The sequence below is a fragment of the Scyliorhinus torazame genome, chromosome 8 (assembly GCF_047496885.1).
Source record: "Scyliorhinus torazame isolate Kashiwa2021f chromosome 8, sScyTor2.1, whole genome shotgun sequence".
Classification (NCBI taxonomy): Eukaryota; Metazoa; Chordata; class Chondrichthyes; order Carcharhiniformes; family Scyliorhinidae; genus Scyliorhinus; species Scyliorhinus torazame.
Genome location: NC_092714.1, coordinates 241470826 through 241479533, shown reverse-complemented (window position 1 = coordinate 241479533; position 8708 = coordinate 241470826).

The following is an 8708-nucleotide window of genomic DNA, read 5'->3' as shown; positions in this document are numbered from 1 at the left end:
AACGACGAAATCCAAGAGAAAAAAATACAATGTCGCACAAACAGGTATCAGAAATAAGGTGAAATCCGAGACCAATAAAAAAACAAGTTGGAAACTATATATCGTTCAGTGCCCTTTGATTGTTCTTGAGGGATAGATTTTTAAACATTGTGGGCAATTTGTATCAGCTGGCTTTGTGGATACAGATGGATATAGAAGATGTTGCAATTATTGCGAGATTTCAGTTCGCTGGTAGATTTTTCGTAGTGTTATCTTACAAATTGGATAATTTCCTTGTTCCAAGTGAGTGAGGTAAGAAGTTTTACAACACCAGGCTAAAGTTCAACAGGTTGGTTCAAATCACTAGCTTTTGGAGCGCAACTCCTTCCTCAGGTGAATGAAGACGTAGGTTCCCTATATATATAAACATATATATTGACAAAGTCAAAGATGCAAGACGATACTTTGAATGCGAGCATTTGCAGGAAATTAAGTCTTTATAGATCCAAAGAGAGGGGTAATCCCAGGTTAAAGAGGCGTGAATTGTCTCAAACCATGACAGTTGGTAGGATTTCACAAGCCCAGGCCAGATGGTGAGGGGTGCATGTAATGTGACATGAATCTAAGGTCCCGGTTGAGGCCGTACTCATGTGTGCGGAACTTGGCTATAAGTTTCTGCTCGGCGATTCTGCGTTGTCATGCATCCTGAAGGTTGTCTTGGAGAACGCTTACTCGAAGATCAGAGGCTGAATGCCCTTGACTACTGAATTGTTCCCCGACTGGAAAGGAACATTCCTGCCAGGCACTTCGCTTTACCACAAGCCCGCGGATAACCTCACGATGCTCCACTTCTCCAGCTTCTACACGAAACACATTAAAGAAGCCATTCCCTATGGACATGCCCTCCGTATACACAGGATCTGCTCAGACGAGGAGGAGCATAACAGACATCTACAGACGCTGAAAGAGACCCTCGTACGAATGGGATATGGCGCTCGACTCATCGATCGACAGTTTCAATCATCTGAAGTTAAAAAACGCACCGACCTCCTCAGAAGACAAACAGGACACAACCGACAGAGTACCCTTCGTCGTCCAGTACCTCCCCGGAGCGTGGAAAACTACAACATCTTCTTCGCAGCCTTCAACACGTCATCGATGAAGACAAACATCTTGCCAAGGTCATCCCCACACCCCCACTACTTGCCTTCAAACAACCGCGCAACTTCAAACAAACCATTGTTTGCAGCAAACTACCCAGCCTTCAGAGCAGCGACCACGACACCACACAACCGTGCCATGGCAATCTCTGCAAGACATGACAGATCATCGACATGGGTAAGTAACACCATTACACATGAGAACACCACCCACCAGGTACACGATACATACTTGTGCGACTCGGCCTACGTTGTCTACCTCATACGCTGCAGGAAAGGATATTCCGAAGTGTGGTACATTGGCGCGACCATGCAGACTCTGCGACAACGGATGAACAGGCATTGCGCAACAATTGGCAGGCAGGAATGTTCCCTTCCAGTCGGGGAACACTTCAGCAGTCAAGGGCATACAGCCTCTGATCTTCGGGTAAGCGTTCTCCAAGACAACCTTCAGGACGCGTGATAACGCAGAATCCCCGAGCAGAAACTTATAGCCAAGTTCCGCACACATGAGTACAGCCTCAACCGGGATCTTGGATTCATGTCGCATTACATTCACCTCCCACCATATGCCTTGCGAAATTCTACAACTGTCCTGGCTTGGGACAATTCACACCTCTTTAACTTGGAATTACCCCTCTCTCTGGGGCCTTAAAGACTTAATTACCTGCAAATGCTCACATTCAAAGTATCGTCTTGCATCTTTGAATTTGTCTATATATATGTTTCTGGAACCTACCTCTTCATTCACCTGAGGAAGTAGTGCTCCGAAAACTAGTGATTTGAAACAAACCTGTTGGACTTTAACCTGGGGCTGTAAAACGTCTTCCTGTGCTCACCCCAGTCCAATGCTGGCATTTCCACACCAAGTGAGTGAGGCAGAGAGCCCAGCTTCCAGCCTGTTTCCTCTGCTCAAAACGTTCTTGCACTCTCTCACTTGTGGCTTCAGCCTTGCCTGAAATTCTTCCCTCATTGTGTACTTCCAAGGGGCTTTGGGTGGATCTATCTATGGCAACCGTCGTTTAAATATCCAGCATTTTGCATTTTCATGTCTCTTTCATTGACAGTGATGGGTTTCGAAGGGTCTCTGAATTCATAATCCCCTGAGGATGATTTGTTGGTTTTCACCTTCACCAATTGGAAGGTGCCCTTACATTTTAAAGTACTTTGTTCTGTCCCATTTGAAATTGCAAAATTTTCAGTTGGTTGAAGGTTTGAAAATCGCATTTTTAAAATTAAAGGGATATAGCCTTGTGACATATGCTATGCACTTAAGGGTAAATTTGCCAGGCGAAAAGTGTGCCGAGTGTATTTATTCTGACAGAAAAAGAGAAAACTGAGGTCACAAAACAGGAATATGAAACACAAGGGACAATACTAATGGATGTACTGTAATAAAGAAACTGAAAAACAAGCCGGACACTCGTGCAGATATAAAAATTGAGGCAAAAATGTCCACAGGTCAAAAAAGGACAACAAAGGAAAAATATAACAGATTGATGAAGCATAAAAACAGGGATGATAAATTGAAGATGGATAACTAGATTGAGTGAGAGACTAGGTTAGTGGCTATGGGTGAGAGGTTAAGAGCAGCAGCGGAGTTAACAGCTGTGAAGGTAACAGTGGGATTATTGGATAGGTGAGTGACTCTGGGCAGCATATTGGGTGACTGATTGATTATGTGAGTGACACACTAACTTCAGATGATCAGTTCACTGAGCAATCACGCAGCACAAGCAAGAGAATTGATTTAACTAGAAAATTATTTACTTGTGACTTTTCCATACAGCGTAGGTGAGGCCACATTGTTACATTTGCATTTACTGAATCTTGCAGGATAATTTAGTTGTTTTTGAGCCAAAGCTTTAATTCGACAGCAATCTGAAAAACAGAAAATAGAATACTCATGTTCCAATTGTATACCGAACTGTAATATTCTCAAGGTGATAATATGGATGGACAGGAATATCTTAACTTTGAATGTGGGATTTGAGCTGTACATGATAATCTAATTTTTAAAAAAACTTTCATGATGCAGTTTTGGAATAAATGCAGTTTTTTTCCGGATTAAGTTTGTAGACAGAGTAAATTATCTGTGTCCAGACAATTTAAATGCTTATGAGATCATGTGTTCTGTATGCCATACAATACTTGTAAATTCCACTTCAAACAATTTAAAATAAACCCAAGTTCCAAAATTATGTTTGCTCATCCAGCACTCATTTTAACCACAGGATAATTTCATGAAATAAAGACTGCTTGACCTCCATTATTTCTAATGTCATTTAGAGAAACAGGTGTGACATACAACTATAATGCCATTTTGAATGAACAGAATGAGGGTCTGAATTTTTCGAGGAATATATATGCAACAACTTTAAATCATTTTTTAAAATCTGATTGGCAGGCAGAGACAAGTGAGGTACCATAGTGATCTGTGCTAGGACCCCAACTGTTCACATCTTGGGCGGGATTCTCTGACCCCCCGCCGGGTCGGAGAATCGCCGGCGGCTGGCGTGAATCCCGCCTCCGCCGGTTGCCGAATTCCCCGGCACCGGATACTCGGCGGGGGTGGGAATCGCGCCGCGCCGGTTGGCGGGCCACCCCTGGCGATTCTCCGGCCCGCGATGGGCCGAAGTCCCGGTGCTGGAATGCCTGTCCCGCTGGCGAGAATCAAACCACCTCTCTTACCAGCGGGACAAGGCAGCGCAGGCGGGCTCCAAGGTCCTGGGGGGAGCGCGGGGCGATCTGGCCCCGGGGGGTGCCCCCACGGTAGCCTGGCCCGCGATCAGGGCCCACCAATCCGCGGGCGGGCCTGTGCCGTGGGGGCACTCTTTTCCTTCCGCCTTCGCCATGGTCTCCACTATGGCGGAGGCAGAAGAGACCCCCTCCACTGCGCATGCGTGGGGATGCCGTGAGCGGCCGCTGACGCTCCCGCGCAAGCGCCGCATGGCAACGTCATTTCCGCGCCAGCTGGCGGGGCACCAAAGGCCTTTCCCGCCAACTGGCGGGGCGGAAATCAGTCTGGCGCGGGCCTAGCCCCTCAAGGTGAGGGCTCGGCCCCTCAAGATGCGGAGGATTCCGCACCTTTGGGGCGGCGCGATGCCGGACTGATTTGCACCGTTTTTGGTGCCGGTCGGCGGACATCGCACCGATTGCGGAGAATCCCGCTTATATTAATGATTTGAACGAGGGAACTAAATGTATTATCCCCAAATTTTCAGATGATACAAAGTTGGGTGTGAGGGCGAGCTAGGATGAGGAGGATGCAGAGATGCTTCAGCAGGATTTAGACAGGCTGGGTGAGTGGGCACATACATGGCAGATGCAGTATCATTTGAATAAATGTGAGGTTATCTGCTTCGGTAGCAAAAATAGAAAGGCAGATTATTATTTGAATGGGTGTAAATTGAGAGAGGTGGCTACTCAGCGAAACCTTGATGTCCTTGTGCATCAGTCGTTGAAAGTAAGCGTGCAAGTACAGCAGGCAGTAAAGAAGGCAGCTGGTATGTTGGCCTTTATAGGAATAGCAATAGAGATGCTTTACTGCAATTCTATAGGACATTGACGAAGCCACACCTGGGATATTGTGTGCAGTTTTGGTGTCCATATCTGAGGAAGGATGTTCTTGCTATGGAGGGAGTGCAGTGAAGGTTTACCAAGTTGATTCCTGGAGTGGCGGAACTGTCATATGAGGAGAGACTAAGTCAATTAGGATGATATTCATTGGAGTTTAGAAGAATGAGAGAGGATCTCATAGAAACTTGCCTGTGAAATTCACTACCACAGAAAGTAGTTGAGGCCAAAATGTTGTGTAATTTCAAGAAGGAATTAGATATAACTCTTGGAACTAAAGGGATCAAGGGATATGGGGGGAAGGCAGAATCAGGGTATTGAACTTGATGATCAGCCATGATCATAATGAATGGTGGAGCAGGCTTGAAGGGCCAAATGACCCCCTCCTGCTTCTGTTTTCTATGCAAGTGTGTTTGTAATGCTTATGCAGGATGTGTCACATTAATTAACATAGGGGCAATAAATAAGGAAATTCTTTCAGAAAACTTAATTTTCTAGCCCTTTTTCAATTCCATGTCTTTCAAGCAGTTCATTCACGTGTAGTCATTGATTCGGAGTAAATATCTTCAGCTGAAAAGCCAATAACTTTAATAGCCTGAATTTTAATTATTTTCATTTTTTTCCCTCTCCTTGCAGGCATTTTTCAGTCAGGTTTACACCAGATGCATTAATTCCAATGATCTTTTCTTGTCACCCGCTATCTGTATGAATCTTCATCACTTTAGCAGCTTGCAGATAGTTTTTTTTGCCAATGCTGAACAGTAAAATTAACAACCGACCTGACTTTTTGCATGAAACATATCACCTACATTTAAGGTCTCCAGGGGGAAAGTAACTCTGGACTGGAATTTTATATTCTATTCTGCAGTGAAAATTGCATTTGGCAACTTTTACAAGCCAAGCAATAAATGTAAAGAAAAACATATCCATGTAATGAACTTTCTAATTTTAGCAACCTCGATTTCTAAATCTTTTAATGAGCCTGGATTATTCTCTGTGACCAATATGTGGGATGGTTCCTAGTTTTTTATCCTAAGCTTGGTTGAAAGAAAATGACATACAGATGACCTTCACAGCAAGCTTATATGAGAACATCCACTCCGTCTTCATATCTTATTCCTCATGAATCATGGATGATAAAGTTCTCAGTTTGTGCTGATTTTCACAGTGAATATTCTAAATGAGATATTATTTATGAAATTCAGTTAAATCAAACCCAGAAATATTTATAACATTCAATCACTGCTATCAGTACATTTTACAAGGACCATAAATCGAATCGATTGACAGAATTCTGTTAAGTCAATGTGCCCAGCAAAGCATTAGGCTGTGGCTAAATATGCATGTTTCCCAATGATAATAATAATAATAACAATCTTTAACAATGTCACAAGTAGGCTTACATTATCACTGCAATGACGTTAATGTGAAAGTCCCCTAGTCACCACACTCCGGTGCCTGTTCAGATACACTGAGGGAGAATTCAGAATGTCTAAATCACCTAACAAGCATGCCTTTTGGAATTTGTGGAAGGAAACCGGAGCACCCGGAGGAAACCCATGCAGATATGGGGAGAACGTGCAGACTCCCCACAGCCAGTTACCCAACCCAGGAATCAAACCCGGGTCCCTGGTGCTCTGAAGCAACAGTGCTAACCACTGTGTTACTATGCCGCCCACAAGAATTATTATCTCTGAGCTTTATGATAACGTTATGCCAACCATTCCAAAATATTTTTTGCCTCTGAATTGTAATTTCCAGAAGTTAGATTTTTACATTCTTTATTGCTGTGCTTTCCAATGATGTTTGGTAACCATGGGAAGTTCCCCAAGGGTGTGCCAATCAATCTACAATTGGTTCCTATCCTTGCTATTTTTTGAGGGACAGTTGAGTGCATCTACAAAGTCAAATTCATGCTGACCACATTCTCCATTAGATCCATGGAAGTTGAACATTGACCTGCAATATTTTGCTGTGCATTTAGAATCCATAGAATCACTACAGTGCAGAAGGAGGCTTTTGTGAGGGCCACAAAGAATCCAACACAATGTGGTAGTATGCATTAGGGGTCATGTGGGACTGTGAAGCCGTGATGTCATTGGCTGACAGATCCCGGGTCCTGGTTGGCTGTTGACCTCTAGCTCCGCCCTGAAGGCGGAGTATAAGAACCAGGAGTTCTCCCCCGCAGGCCAGTCTGCTACTGAACTGCGGGTAACAAGTCACGCTTAATAAAGCCTCATCGACTTCATCTCTATTCGTCTCTCGTGAGTCTTTGTGCGCTACAATTTATTAAGCGTGCTTAAAAGAACTATGGAGCTCAGGATCATCCCGGAATGCCTGAGGATTAGCCCCAACGCAGTGAACTCAGCAGCAGTTTTCAAACACTGGCAGACTTGTTTCGAGGCCTCCCTCAGAACGGCCCCCGGCCGGGTCACAGAAGACCAGAAACTACAGGTCCGGCACTCGAGGGTAAGCCCGGAAACTTTCCCTCTCATCGAAGACGCAGAGGATTTCCAGACGGCGTTCGCAGCACTAAAAAGCATCTATGTTCGCGCAGTGAACCAGATCTACGCACGCTGCCAACTCGCAACGAGACGGCAAAGTCCCGGAGAATCGATGGATGAATTCTACGCCGTGCTACTAATTTTGGGACGGGCCTGCAGCTCCCCGCCGGTAAACGCGATGGAACACACGAACATGTTGATGCGTGATGCTTTTGTGGCTGGTATGAACTCTTCCCAAATCCGCCAAAGACTTTTAGAAAAAGAGTCGCTAGGACTCTCAGAGGCACGGGCCCTTGCAGCCTCACTAGATGTGGCCGCGCAAAACGCCCGCGCCTACGGCCCCGACCGCGTGGCAGCCCCTTGGGCTCCGTGGACCCCCGTCGCGACAAACCCCCCCTCCCCCCACCCCACAGGCTTGCGCGGTTCAGACGCCAAGTCGTCCCGGGGGAGCCCGCTGCTATTTCCGCGGCCAGGCGAAACACCCCCGGCAGCGCTGCCCGGCCGGCGCAGCGATTTGTAAGAGCTGCGGGAAAAAGGGCCATTTTGCGGCTGTGTGCCGGTCCCGGGAGGTCGCCGCTGTCCCCGGCGAACAAGGATTCCTGCGCGCTTCTAACGCTCCCCAACCCCCCCAGCGCCCCATGTACGACCCGCAGGCGCAACCAGTTTGGGTCCCGGCCACCGCTGTCCAGCGCCCCATGTACGACCCGCAGGCGCAACCAGTTTGGGTCCCGGCCACTGCTGTCCTCGGAGAACAAGGCGATCTGCGCATTTCTGACACTCCCCAACCCCCCCAGCACCCCATGTGCGACCCGCAGGCGCCGCCATTTTGGGTCCCGGCCACCACGAGGGGAGGAGGGGCGCCACCATCTTGGGACCCCCCAGACCTGTGCGACGCATGGGGACGGCCATTTTGTCCACCCCCGCCGCCATCTTGTGACCCCCCAGCCATGTGCGATGCATGGGGGCGGCCATTTTGTTCAACCCCGCCGCCATCTTGGACGGCAACAACGGACCCCAGTGTCGACGGCTCTACGGGGTTCGAGGAAGACGCTCAAGCACTACGATCACGTCTGGCCTCAATGACGCTGGACCAAGCACGGCCCCGGACGCTCCAGACGACGACAACAACGGTGCTGATAAACGGGCACGAGACACCATGCCTGGTCGACTCCGGGAGCAAGGAAAGCGTCATCCACCCCGACACGGTAAGACGCTGTTTTTTGACCATCCGTCCCAGTGCGCAAAAGATTTCCCTAGCTGCAGGATCCCACTCCGTACAGATTAAAGGCTTCTGCATAGTTACCCTAACGGTGCAAGGGAGGGAGTTTAAAAACTACAGGCTCTACGTCCTTCCCCAACTCTGCGCGCCCACATTACTGGGATTAGATTTCCAGTGCAACCTGCAGAGCCTAACGTTTCAATTCGGCGGCCCAATACCCCCACTCACTATCTGCGGCCTCGCAACCCTCAAGGTTGAGCCCCCATCCTT